The 14568-nt window shown below is 47.6% G+C and overlaps 1 long non-coding RNA gene across 1 annotated transcript; it reads right to left on the bottom strand.

Moving 5' to 3' along the window:
• Positions 1–264: 264 nt before the first annotated feature.
• On the bottom strand, positions 265–1771 carry LOC116184121 (uncharacterized). Its single transcript, XR_004148860.2, has 2 exons — positions 1241–1771; positions 265–1135 (listed from the first exon to the last, which is right to left on the bottom strand). It is a non-coding gene; the product is annotated as an uncharacterized LOC116184121 (long non-coding RNA).
• Positions 1772–14568: the final 12797 nt, after the last annotated feature.

The following is a 14568-nucleotide window of genomic DNA, read 5'->3' as shown; positions in this document are numbered from 1 at the left end:
GGGAAAGGTTCCTGGATTGGGAGGTTTAAATGGATCCTAAGCAATGGGGGGGTTCCCTTTTTTCTTTCCCCCGCTTTGAACAGCAGCTCAGTAGCTGTGAGTGGCATTTTGCTCCCTGGGAATGGCCACTTCCAGTGGCTCCTTCTTGGTCCCCTGATGACCAAGGAGAGGTCACTTGGTGGGTTGTATCCACCTCCCAACTGAGGGCCTCACTTAAAGCAGGGTGCTCTGGTTTGAAAAGCAAAACCAGTGAGAGACTCCAAGTCAGAAGTGCAATTTATTAGGTAAAGGGAAAAAGCAAACACAATACATGCAATAATACAAAAGAAAAGCCACTGACGGAGTCAGAACACAACCTGACACCCTGTTGGTCAGGGTGTTGGTCGCTGTCCAAATTGGAGTGGCAGGTGTGGTTCTGTTGGAGCAGTGATCCTGCAGAAGGGTGTACTCATCCTCTGAAGGTCCAGTGGGAAAACCCAGCTGTTCCTCTTGGGAATCCAGAGGAAAAGGCTGTGTCTGGTGTCCCAAAAACTCAGATTATATCCAGGTAGGAATGCTTGGCTCCTCCCTGTGGGCAGAGCTTCTCACAATGGGATGCTGTCACTTTTATCAGTCTGCAGTGACATTCAGTAGCCCATGAACAGCAGATGTATCCACAGGGGGAGGGTTGGTTTGGGGAAGAGATAAAGAAAACTGCCCAGAAGATAACTGCCACACCTCTGACAGATGGCAAATAGAATCCATCTTGCCTTGCAATCTAGGACACAGGGGAAAAGTGGGGATTTAAAACACCCCTTTTGAAGTCTTTTTCTTTCTCTTCTGAACCTGAAAACTGAGTCAGAAAGGCTTTTTGGTGACCCAGCACATGGGAACTGCAGTGCGTTTCTCACCTCATATGACTGCAGCACGTTTCATGGGAAGAAAAGGGACAGAGAAAACCATAGAGCAACTCCATTTTCTTGTACTTTATTGCTGCTCTGTATAGAAACCCTCAACCCTAGAGGTGGTTTATATATTCATATAGGAAATGATGTGATTTGTTCAATAGGTTTTTCTAATTCAAGGGGACATGGCCCATGGTGGGATCCAGCCATGGCTTTCCTCAGCCAGGCTCTGCCTGCCTCAGTTCCAGCACCTGTGGAAGAAAAGCAGAGGGGAAAACACAATGTTGTGAGTCAGCAGAGGCATGGATAAGTCCCTTGGAACAGGAAAAGTGCTGCTCATGGCTTTCCTCTTGTACCTGCTGGGTTCTCCATGTGCAGGAACCCCCTGGTGACACACAAGGGACTAAAACCTTGTGTTCCATGGGGGACTGGCAGTCCTTCCTCTGCAGCTCTTTTTCACTTCTCCACCCCTTTTTCTTGCCTTCTCCCTGGTGAGGTCATCCAAAGCCAGGACAAATGGAAAGGTCTCGTGGCTCTGCAAATGCCAAGAGCTTTTTATCCCACACTTGCCAGCCCTTCACGGGGTTGCTGGTGCTCCTGTGCATTCTGTGAAGCTGCTTGCAGCTCGTTTCTGGGTGGAGAGACAAATTATCACACCAGACAAATTATCAAGGATCCAAAATAGCACAAAAGGTGACACTTGATATTCATTAGCCAGTCAGATATTTCATCATGATCCCACATATCTTCCACCTATTTAAGGAAGAAGAAACACACATGTCCATATTCCCAAGCTTTTCCAGGCTTTTCTGGTCATAACCCAATGACCGGAGCATCCAAGAACTGGAACGTCTTCCTTCTCCCTCCCTTCCACTGTCCATTCATCCCCCCTCTTCCCAAAAAAGATAAAAATAGCCCACCCATGTGAGCTGCAATTTGCTGTGAGGTTTCCAGCAGCTCTGGGATGTGTGGAAGGCAGCCAGGTAGCCTAGCAACAGGGTGCAGCTATTTGAGGCTGGTCCAGAGAAAAAGGAGAGAAGGATTGATTTTTCTGGGGGTGTGGGCAGTGGTATCAGGACAGGCAGGGCTCTCCATCCATGCCCAAAAATCAGGATTTACCCAGGGTTGCTGCTGCATTTCTGTCTCCATCCTGCTGCCAGTTTTCTGTGGAGTAGAGGGATTTTCAGCTCGTTCTCACGAATTTTGGGGTGCTGATGTGCCTCTGGCACTCGAGGGGTGGGAAGCAGCACCTGGAAGGTGTCAGGACTGGGGAGGAGAGGGTTACACCGACAGAAAAGTGCCCGTGTTGTCACAGCACCTTGTCACCGTCCCTGTGTGCTCTGTGTCACTTTGCCTCCAATCCCATCCCTCACACACACACAGAGATTCAGTGCTGACCAGCAGGAACCTTCTGCACTGTGTGGTCCTTGCAGGATGGGAAAAAAAATCCATGGAAACCTCAGTGGTGCTTCATCCTCATGTGGAGCCCTGATGGGGCTGCTCTTGGAGCTCCTCCCTGCCCCTCAAGCCCCTCCTGGCCCTCCCAAACCCTCTGCTCTTCCAGCCTGCCCTCCATCAGCCTGGGCAGGGAGGAAGGCTGACCCCCTTCCTCTGACCCTCACCTGGAGGCAGCTGCTTCATCTCCCCAGCCGTTTTCTTAGGAGGAACAATGAGATCTCCCTCAGTTCCTGAGACATTCTGTGAGCCAGACATGAGAAGCACCTCTCAAAATGCAAAGCATGGCTATGATTTATTTAACAGCTTCTCCACCCCAGTCCTCAGCCTCTTCATTACCGAGACTGACAACTGTGCTGGATGCAATTCCTGAAATAGGCTGAGCTCCCCAGGCAGGGAGAGCAAAGCCTGGCCCCAGGGGAGGAGTTTTGGCACATCAGGAAAGGGCTGGCCCTGCTCAAAGGAGGCACCTTTGTCCAGGGTGTGATCTGCACCCAGGAGATCAGGAGATGGTGCTGACACAGCCCTTCCCTTGCAATGCACAAACCCCAGCCCAAATCTGCTCCAGGAGGGACACGGGGACATGGACCTAGAATCACAGAATCACAGAATCACAGAATCACAGAATCACAGAATCACAGAATCACAGAATCACAGAATCTCAGAATCACAGAATCTCAGAATAATGAGGTTGGAAGAGACCTCTGAGATCATCAAGTCCAACCCATGCCCTAACACCACAACTAGACTATAGCACCAAGTGCCATGTCCAGGCTTTTTTAAACACATCCAGAGATGGTGATTCCACCACCTCCCTGGGAAGACAATTCCAGTGCTTTATTATTCTTTCAGTGGAATTTTTTTTCCTAATATCCAACCTATACCTTCCCTAATGTAGCTTGAGACTGTGTCCTCTTGTTCTGTCAGTGCTGCCCGGTAGCAGCTTTCTGGACAAAGCAGCACAAACCATGACATGGACCAGGATTCCAAACCAAGGAGTTTGATCCCTTTTCTAGACAGATTGGGCCATTTATTGTGTTTGCTGTTAATTAAAACAGCCTGGGGAGGGGAAGGCTTCACTACTCTCAGGGTCTGCGGTGTCAAGGTGACCTCAAGAGTGTAAAAGTCCTCATTTCCCAGCCCGTGCAGCCAAAGAAGGAGTCAGAATGTGCAGGATAGCTTCTCAAGGTTGTTTATTTTCCCTTATCTAGAACATTCTTTCTCTGCCCTGCTGAGCTCTGGCCAGCAGCTCGGCCATGGCTTCTGTCTGCCCTCAGGGCAGTGTTTGCATTTTATATCAAAAACTACCTGTGCCATGTTTACAATAATGTGCCAATATCTGTCATTTATGTTGGACAGTGTGTCTCTACATTAAACCAACAGAAAAGTGTCATCAGCACAGCAAGACATGGAGGGCAAGGAGAAGAAGAAGAAGGTCAGGACATGCCCAAATCCCTCCATCTTGACCCCTTGAACCCCATTCTAAGAACCCCAAAATTCTAGTTTTTCACCCTGTGTTAAGTCAACTACCACACTACTCAAGCCCTTGTGGCTCGTAATTCCTCATGCAGAGTTGGCAGTTTTTTCCACGGGCTAAAATGGAAGCCACAGGTGTTTGTGACTTTGTGCCAAGGTCTCTGAACTCCCTGGCAGGGTCTGGGGACAGCCAGGGCAGCCAGAGGGGTATCCTGGACTCTGACACCCTGCCAGGATCAATAAGGAGCTTTTTCCCTCCCTTTTCCTTGCTGTGACCAATTTACTCTCATCTAAATGCACATCCAGCCTGTGAATGAGTCTAAAATAAAAAGGCCAAGAGGAATCCATGGACGAGGTACAGGTGGCTGATTCCCTAATGCCAGTGAAATTAATAACTCTCCCCATCAGCCAGGGCACGCTGGGGCTGGATCCCAGTGAACAGGATGAGAAGTGTTTTAAATGATCTATACACTCCCCACCAGGGACTCCCTGGCATTGATCTGGAAAGATGGGCATTTCATTCCCATCATTTGTCTCTGGTTTCCCTCCAAGTTCTCTGGATGTGTTTGCAGGCAGCTCTCATCCATATTCTGAGATGCTCCTCAGCCCGGAGAGGAGAATTGGAAGCAGGTTTATTTTTGTGTGTGCACGTGTTGTGTGAGCAGCTCCAGCCCAAATCTCCCAGTGCAGGCTGCTGGTTCAGAGATAAGTACAAACTGCATCTGGGTAAATTTCTTTTCTCCACATTACTGTTACTACAGCAGAGCAGGTCCTTGTGGACAGGTGACATCCCCTGGGACAAGTGAGTGACACAGAGACTCAGCACTCACCTTCTTTTGTCTCCTTCCTCCTCAACTCCTTCTCTCTGCCACTGAATAAAAAATTCTGCAGTTCTCCACATAAATATCCAGTGCCATGCCCTCCTCTTGTGAGCAACACCCTGAACAAGCAAACTCACCTCTTCTGACCTGTGGAATGGCCTCACATATTTCATAAGGAGAGCCCAAAAAAGCACTGAAGCAAATAACGCTTCAATCCTTTTCACCCTGATTTCACATCAGATTTTAGGTCTGAAATGTCATCAAGTTAAGCATATAATGGTAAAACCAGGTCCCAAGGAAGCAAAGTATTTAAGCATGAGCTCTCATTTAAGCATCTGAGGAATCTCACTGGCTGTGTGCAGGAATAGAGTTTTGGTGAGGAAAAATTGCATTGTTCTTGCCAGGCTGAGAAGTTGGTAGCCCAAAATTTTCCCGTGTAAACCAATCAGGGTAATTCACGCATAAATCATCACCTTTAAACCTTTATAGGGGAAATTATTCAAGTTTATGACTGTATTAGCACTTTGCTCCTGCCAATAGGTCTGAAAGTGCCCAAAATCCAGGAGTTTTATTTGTGCCAACGTCAACACCGAGTGTTGCCCTCTCCACATCCCTTTGTACCTGCTGGCTGTTCCATTTTGCTGCAGCAGATCCCTGAGCAAATTTGCACCTTGATTCCCAGGGGATGGAGACTGAGATGCATTTTAGTGCTTTGCCTTTTCCATATTTATTGCTCTGTCTGCAGAGTGCCTGCGAGGCTGGCCTGGCAGGAGGGCTCGCTCAATGAAGATTTCAAGGCTCTCTGCCTCAGTTCCCCCCACAAAAAAGGAGGACAGAGCTGCCTGGGTGGCCCGGGGAGGTTTTCTGACCATTTCTACATCAGCAAGATCACCTGGAGCTGGGAGAAACCCCAGTGATTTCTCCATCCCAGCCCCTGTGAGGACTCTGGGCTCTGACACAGCCTCAGCAGCCCCAGGAGCTCCTGTCCTCATCTCACCCCAGCTCCAAGAGAGTGCACCTGGCGGGGTTTGGCATTCCCCCTGCGACCTCCACCAGGCAAATTTGTGTTTCCTGAGCCCTTTGGAGCTGTGCTGCTTCCCCCTGCTCCTGTCTGAGCCCTTGGGTCACTCAGACCCCCGTGGTCCCTGTCACACATTGGCCACCAGCTACAAATAAAGGCACCAGCTTTGCTTCTCTGGAAGGGATTGATGTGCTTCCAGAAGAATGTCAAATCCACAAGCTGCTCCCTTTGTTCTGCTCCACTTCATGCACATTGTTTTTGCAGGGCTTTATATGAAAAAAAAAAAAAAAAACAACACCAAGAAATTTGGAAAAAAAAAAAAAAACAAAAAAAAAAACCCCCAACCCCCCCCCAAAACAAAACAAAACCAAACAAAACAAAACAAAACAAAACAAAACCCTACAAAAAGCAAAACAGCTCCCTCCCCCCAAAAAAAACCAACACAAAAAAAACCCCAAAACAAAACAAAACAACAAACACACAAAGGCCCAAAAAAACCCAACAAACCAGCCGGGGAGAGGGAGAAAAAAGAGCAAATTATCTCTGGAATGATCTCTCCTCGACTTTCTGGAGGGTGGAGTGAAGGCAGCAGTGTCAGAGTGGATTCTGTGGCTGGAGCAGCCCTCACCCTGCCGTGAGTCAGATGTTAATAATTATTTAGCAGTTGAGTGTGCAGAGAAAGGAGTTGGGGAGGGGAGATCGAATTTACATGCATCACTACAGTGGCCTTTAAAAGTCTTAGCATGAAAAATGCATGGCTGCCCATGCATTATTTATTCAGCAATGAATAGAATTTCCCCCAGATCAGACTGGCAGGTCAAGACTGACAAATTTGGCAGAATGGAGCCCCTGTGTGTCAGCCCAGCAGCAGGCAGGGAGGGAATGGGGCTTCAGCAAGGCACTGCTGCAAAAATCTGCCTGGGGAAGGACAGGCAGGGTTGATCCCTACCAGCACTCCCTTGCCAGCCTGTGTTTAGCAGGAGGGAGTTTTGTTTTTCCTTTCATTTCACATTGGAATGGCTCCCTTTTTCCACAATGAAAAGCCTTTTACTGCTGAGTATCTGTGGCAGAATCTCGTTGCTTTGATGCAGGGAGCGCCATTTGTTGCAGCTTTTCTTGTGTTTGCTCTGTCATCAGCTTGAGCACAACCTCGAGGCTCTCGGCTGACAAATGCCCCCCAAGTTCTCTCCATCTCTCTCATTTTGCCTTGCCAATTGTAATTCCTGCTTGAAAATTATTTTGTGCAGTCTCTAGCCTGGCTGCCTGTGGAATACCAATGAAGCGGAGCTGAGGCAGCAGCTCAATTTTGCTGCCTGCCCTGATCCTGGTTTGGAGACTCTTCCAAAGAAGTGTTCACCTCCCCATACTCTCAGGAATGTTTTCATCCCTCCTGGAATCCAATGCCACTCCAGACCAAGCTTCCAAGCAGGGGGGAAGAGCTGGACCTTGCAATGAGGGGATGGTTTTGGAGCTGGATGCTCCCAGCTCCCGACTCCAGCCCAGCACTGCCAAACCCCCTCAGCTAATAACTGGGAGAACTCTGTGGGCTCTTACTCTGGAAAGACCCATCAGAAATGCTGGGAATTCTCTCCCAACTCAGTTTTGCACCCCTCTTAGCAGCTGATTATGAACAAGCACCTTTAACTTGTGTGAGTTTCATTACAGTCATTTTTTTGCCCTTTTTCCTTTGAGCTCTGATGGTGAGACCCTTGATGGAGGAGAGATTTGGGAGTCTAATGAACAGCTACCCATTACTGGAGGGAGGAACAGGTCTGCGGTCATGGTATTTCCTTGCCTGCCCAGAGTTTTGAGGGAGAATTGCCCCTCTTGGAGTCTGTTCCAGCAAGACCCCACTGGACAGGACAGACAGACCCTACCACACCAGCAGGACCCAGTGCAGGAAAATATTCTGGGGATGTGAGATGAGAAAATGGTGTGGAAGGGCATGACTTGGATGGAAATAATCACAATTTCCATGACATGAACCCAGCAGGGCAGAGAAGCTGAAAAGGCAGGTGGGGACTTCTCAGGGTCTGTGTGTCGGGATGACCCCAAGAGTGTAAAAGTCCTCATTTCCCAGCCCGTGCAGCCAAAGAAGGAGTCAGAATGTGCAGGATCAGCTTCTCAAGGTTGTTTATTTTCCCTTATCTAGAACATTCTTTCTCTGCCCTGCTGAGCTCTGGCCAGCAGCTCGGCCATGGCTTCTGTCTGCCCTCAGGGGGTGTTTGCATTTTATATAAAAAACTACCTGTGATATGTTTACAATAACGTGCCAATATCTGTAATTTATGTTGGACAGTGTGTCTGGACCTTAAACCAACAGAAAAGTGTCACCAGCACAGCAAGACATGGAGGGCAAGGAGAAGGAGAAGAAGGCCAGGACATGCCCAAATCCCTCCATCTTGACCCCTTGAACCCCATTCTAAGAACCCCAAAATTCTACTTTTTCACCCTTTGTTAATTCAACTACCACACTACTCAAACCTTTGTGGCTTGTAATTCCTCACACAAAGTTGGCAGCTTTTTCCATGGGCTAAAATGGAAGCCACAGGCGTTTGTGACTTTGAGCCAGCCAGGGCAGCCCGAGGGATGTGCTGGGCTCCCACAGGGACTGAAAGGGAGGTAAGGAAATCTGTGTGGAGAAGGGCTGAGAAATGCTGCTTGGAGCAGGGGCATGCTGCTGCTCCTCAGGCTGTCCCACGGGCACAGAGGGCTCAGGGGACAGCTGTGTCACAGGAAGGGACAGCAAGCATCCTGTGTCGTGCCACTGTGCCCCCTCCTTTGTGCAGAGGGATCCGTACATGAGCCCTAAATCTGCACTCCGAAAGAAATGAAAAATGAGGGGAGCACACACAGTCCCTGCACACTCAGAGGACGTGCAGAGTTTATTGCCTTGGCACACTGTCATTCCTGGGTAAGGCCAGTGGAATTTTCCCCACCACCACCCCTCTCAGCAGTGCCATAAGTGCATAATAGACATCCTACAAGTACGCAAGCATCTCAGTAGCAATCTCCTCTGGAGCTTGCTTGAGAATTGCTGTTTGCTGTAACGGTACCCAGGGGAGCACTGCTCTCTAATATTTGTTTAAAGCAGACTGGTAAAAGTAAAGTAATGCCCTGACTCACTTCTCAAGGCAGGCTGCTCCCCAGAACATCGGGCAAAATGGAATTGCTGAGAGAACAGCAGCAAATGGCTCTGCTCAGGAGTGAGGGCTCCTAATGCAATCCCCACGTGCAGGTCGAGGAGCAGAGCCTCTGGAGGAGGCAAAGAGCAGCTGGTGTTTGGCAGGATGAGCTCAGTCTTAGCTTGTTTCGCTGCCTGGTTAGGATTTGGGGTTTAAAACACACTCGTGGGCTCATGGGGACCTCAGGAGAGGGAGGAAGGTGAGCAGGGGAGTCTCAGGTTGGAAATGGCAGTGGGAAAGGCCAGGGTGAGGTCACTGGGGGTGCAGGGCTTTCTGTGATGAAGCTGGCAGGAGAAGCAGGGATATGGGATTTCCTGAGGAGAGCCAGAGGCACTGAGCTCCCCATACCCAGAGCAGTGTGTTCCCACGTTCACTGAGAGGATGAGCTGATGGGAGGGCTGCTCCACCACTCACACCTCCCAGACAAGGGTTAGGGAAGCCTGGGCAGTCCCTGCTGCCCTTTATCAACCTGCCAGATGCATCCAGAAAATAATAATACTAATAAATAAATAAAAATAAAAATAAAAATAAAAATAAAAAAATAAAAATAAAAATAAAAATAAAAATAAAAATAAAAATAAAAATAAAAATAAAAATAAAAATAAAAATAAAAATAAAAATAAAAATAAAAATAAAAATAAAAATCCCCCATGCCTAAAACACCCTGTGTCATGCTGAGGCTGTTGCTTTGCAACTTCCCAGCCCATCTGATGGAGGTGACATCTCCTGGCCCAGCAGTGGCTGCTCCTGGCTGTGAGTCAGCCTCTGGTTTTGTCCAGCTGCACACACTGATGCCTTTTGGGGCTACCTAAAAACACAGGCCAGACAAAATTGTTATATTTATTTAAGGGTCTTCAGGTACATTTAGGGCAGACAAAGCCCACAGGGGCTACGCCCAAAAATGGATGATGAGTCACGGGTTTTCACACTTTTATAAGTTTGGGCCGTTTGCATATTGGGGGTGAATCTTCCAATTACAGCTTCAGCTAATGAAGTCATTTACCCCAAGTTTTCTCCCCCAACTCACTTTTGTTCCCATCTCTCTTGCCTGAGGCAGTGAAGTGTCCTTGATTTCCAGGCCTGGAGAGGAATTGCTGTGTCTGCCCCAAATGGGAAAGCAGCAGCTCACACTGCACATGGAGCTTAGAATTATACACTAAAGAACTGCAGGATTACAAATAGATGAAAAATACAGAAGCTAAAATCCTGAGGCATCAACAGACCTCTCACTGAGGCCTGGTGAGCTTTCCCCTCTCTGATATAGTGCCCCCCCTCTCTGATATTGTGTCCCCCCCCTCTGATATTGTGCCCACCCTCTCTCCTGTCGCGTTTTCCCTCTCTGATGCCAAGTTCCTTCTCACAAAGGCTCCTCAGCCCCTCTCTGCCTTTGGAACATCAGCAGAACCCATCCCTGGCAATTCCCCACAACCCCGTGTGCCTCTCAGCCTTAATGTTTGCCAAGCGCTCAGGGATCCCAGCAGGGAAATTGCATTCCAGTGAAATATTAAACTACACGGATCCCTACAACCTTGCTGGTGATCACTCAGTGGCCTGAGAGGTTTTTGTCCCTCCCCAGCCTCCTGGTTTCTGTGTACAATCCACGCTTCACTGGGCACAGGATCATCTGCAGTTCAGTTGTAAGGAATATCTCCACGCCACTTCCAGGCAGGAGCAGAGGGCAGATAATAGAATGTAATGCGAAATCTTTTCATTGCTCTGGTTGTATTTATCATCAATTCAACTCCCATTTACAGATGCAAAGAGAGAACTAAAATGACTGTCTTTAAAAAATAGATATTGGTGGAAACAATTCTGGGCATTGTTATTGCCACTGCTCTCTGCCGTGTTGGTTGTTACCCAAATGTTTCTGTGGAACTGCTGTGGCTGCTCAGGGCCATTTCCATAATTCTCTTTTGACACGCTGCTGCTTTTGCAGAGGATTTTCCTCCTTTGGGTGGTGTGGTGCTGTCTTGGTTTGAACAGACAGGTGTCTGCAAAGGAAGGCAGGAGCCTCCCCTCAAATGGAAAATGCAAACCCCCTCCCTCTGAATTGTTGTAATTTTGAAATTAAGGGGCCGTCAGGCAAAGATATGGGAGCAGGAATAAGAGTTCTTTATTAGGAAGAAAAAAAAAAGAGTAAAATACAAATCCAATAGTACAAAAAAAAAAAAAAAAAAAAGAAAACAAAGCAGTACCAGAGTCAGAGCAGCCATCCCCCTGTGTGTCAGGGAGGTGGCTCAGCCCCATCCCAGGGGGGCTCAGCCCTCCTGCAGTGCCAGCTGTGCTTCTGCTGGAGCAGGATCCTGCACAAGGGGGGAGTTTTCCTCTGGAGCTCCAGGGCTGGGGGAGATGGGCCTGGGCTCCTCTGGGAATGCAGGGGGCAAAGGCTGTTCTGGTGTCCCAAAATCCCAGATTATATCCAAGTAGGAATGTTTGGCTCCTCCCTCCAGGCCAAGCATCTCCCCATGATGATGGAATTTTCTCAGCCATGCAGGGACACTCACTGGCACTCACAGAAGATAATTAATAATTAATAACCCGTTAACATCAGAGATCTCCTGGAGGGAGGTTTTGCTGTGGGAGACAAAGAAAACTGCCCAATGAACAGCAGAGAATGCCCCAGCTCTGACAGGTGGAAATAGAATTCACACCCCAGCCACATCCTGCATTTCCAGCCCAAGACAATTGCTCTCTCTGGAGCAGTGGCACATCCATCCCTCCTGAATGCAGAACTTCTGCACATTGCAGGTAGCTGTGAGCTCAGGAATTCTCAATTTATCCTTAGGGACTGTGACTGTGTTGCACCCTGGGTTCTTTCATGGCTGGGTTTTATTAGGTTATGCTGCATCACAAAACCCTAAAAAAACATCTTTTGGGGAAAGATTTCTTACAACACTTTCTACATGAAGATTTCCAAATGTACATCACTAAATGAGGTTTGTAGCACTCCTTGGAGGTGTATAATTATAATTATTGCTACTTTATGGGTAAGGAATCCAAATTATGAGGGGGAGAGGTGACCTATCTATGGTCATGCTAGAACTACCTTGAAGAGGACTTGGTAACACGAAATCAAATATAGTTCTGCCCTCCTAAATTTCACATCATTAATTTTAACTCTGAATAATGTATCCTCTTTATCCAGAGGGCTGTCCATGGATGTACCACTGGGGCTTTTTCCTGTGGATCAAAAACTCTGTGAGCCATGCTGAGCCTGGCTGGAGTTCTGTGTCCTTGCTACTTAATGGTTCAAAGCACAGAAATCAGTTTTCTGTGTTTGAAAGTGTAATTTCTAATGTGAAGAACACTGAGTCATCCCAAAAATGCTTCTTTCAGGCACTTAGTGAGATGTGGGTGTTGTGTCCGTGCTGCCCTGAGATCTCTGAGAGCTGGGGGTCCCTGCCCAGGTAACCCCAGATTTCTGTGAACCCTGCAGAGCTGACAGCTTGTTTGTGTTCCCACAGCCAGAGTGAATCAGTGCACTTTTATTCCAGAGCTGTTCCTTTTGTGTCCACCTCTTCCTAACCTTCAATTATGTCTTCATGCTCCCTCTGTAATTGCCCACAAATTCAGTTGTGTGGCCCAAATCAAAGGCAAAGGCACGGAGCTGTGTTAAGGTCAATTATCTCCTGCAAAGCGAGCAGCTTCTGATGAACTCTGTTATTAAACTGGAGCTTATTCCACACTAAGCTTGCCCTAAGTGTGCTTTCTCCTCCAAGGAGCACTGACAGGTCATCAGGAGGATGAAATCCCAGAGGATTTCAGCCTTGGAGGCATGGAGGCAGCCCAATCCCATTGCTCAGGGTTGGGGATTCATTAGAAAGGAATAGCTGATGGTTTTATCTGCTTCACAGCCACTTCTGGAGGGTCTCACATCTGACCCTATCAAAAGGCTGTAATATTAATTAAGCCATCTAATACCCTGCTAAATTAGTGAGCATTTCCCAAATGGAAATGGAGCTCTCAAAGTCCAGTTTGTCCAAAGCCACTCGGAACATCAGTGGGCAAAGATCATAAAAGGCAAGGGAGGGGAAAACCCAGTGAGAACATCAAGTCACTCCCCTTTTAATATGGGATTATCCTCCAAGAATAATGGGCTGCACTGTAGGCAGCAGAGGTTTTTAGAACTCCTTTATAAAAAATAAATTAAAAGCCTTTGAGTGATTTTTCTCTGCTGCCAAGTGAGAAATCAATGTGGACCCTTATTTTATATCTATGAAAATGCCCTAGAAACAAAACCTCCTCATAAACATGGGGTGCTGTTGGGTGGTTAGGGAACTCCTAGATCTGCGAGAGGAAAATTCTCCCTTCTAGACAGAGCAGGGATTTCAGCAGGGGATTTCTGCATTGCATTTCTGAATTGCACCACGTTTCCATGAGATTCCCAAGGGAGACCCAAACCAAGAGATCCTGGTGTTGACACAACACCCAACAACTCCAAACCCCCTGAGCTGGTGGTTTCCATCCCCAGCAAGCCCCAGCATGAGGAAGTTTGTGTGCACGCTGGATTTTTGGGGGAATGAGTGGTCAGGGAGGTGCTGGAGCAGCCAAGTGATGGTTTCTGTCTGAACTGGGATCACTTTGCACCTATTACAGATATTCCTCATCTCTGCTGTGTTCCCAGCTCGGTCTTTGGAGTTCCAGATGATTCTCCTGCATGTTAAAACCTCCTGCTGTGTGTGGCCAGGCAGTGGGGTTTATTTATCAGCTGGAAGCACCTGCAGGGAGCAGCTGCATTTCCCATTCTGCTGTGCTGAGAAGTATCCCTCAGATTTATTCTTTTTAATAAACATCACACAGATGGGGGAAAGTCCACATGGAAAATGCTGCTGTTTTCATTTACACAGCCCAGTGCAGCAACTTTTAAGGGAGAGATAAGGAAATTGTACCACTGTGTCAAAAATCTACTTGGTAACAGAATCAGAAAATAATCACAGTTTAAGGGAGAACTGCATCAAATTCCAGGAATAAAGGGCACCTTTTTATGAGCTGAAGGTCTCTGAATAATCCATTATCTGGAATCTGCAGAGGATTCAATAGGAGAGCCATTGCTCTATTTCCTTTATACTTACTGGAATTCAATTTCGTTTTGTATTCTTCTTTGACATTAAAATATTGATGTTTACATCACTGCTACACCTCAGTGCCAAAACTGGGAATGGGAAGACAGTGGACTGCAGATAACATGTAAATTAGGGGGAAAATAAGTTCCTTTCTGGGAGATTTATGGCTCCCAGTGGTTTGTACTGCTTAGAAAAGGAATCTCCTGTTTTTACAGCTCAGGATGGGAATCTGTTTAGGATTTCAGACCTTGACTGAAAGAGCTTTGCAATTTCTTTTTAATTTCCTTGCAGTCCATGTTTCTGGTCAGGAAAATCCTTGAATTGACAGGGCTAGAGAGTGCCATCTTTCTGACAGAATAATTCAGGTTCTGTGTGATGCACATCAAACCTCCCCACTGCCAGCTGCCCCAGGCTCCTCAGTGGAGCCTGGATTCAGGTCCCATCTCTCCAAGGGACAGCCTGGGATAGTAGAAGGTGTCCCTGCCCAAGGGGGGATTTTTGGGGTCACTCTCAACCCAAACCATTCTGAGATTCCATGACCTACAGTCAGCAGCCAGGTCAGCACTTCCCAACCCTAAACCTGATCAACTCTGGGAATGCAGCACATCAGCTCACCTCATCCTGATAAAACCAGGATTTCCTGACTGTCTTAATCACTTGTTA

The sequence above is a fragment of the Lonchura striata genome, chromosome 15 (assembly GCF_046129695.1).
Source record: "Lonchura striata isolate bLonStr1 chromosome 15, bLonStr1.mat, whole genome shotgun sequence".
Taxonomy (NCBI): domain Eukaryota; kingdom Metazoa; phylum Chordata; class Aves; order Passeriformes; family Estrildidae; genus Lonchura; species Lonchura striata.
This window is presented reverse-complemented; position numbering and strand designations above follow the sequence as displayed.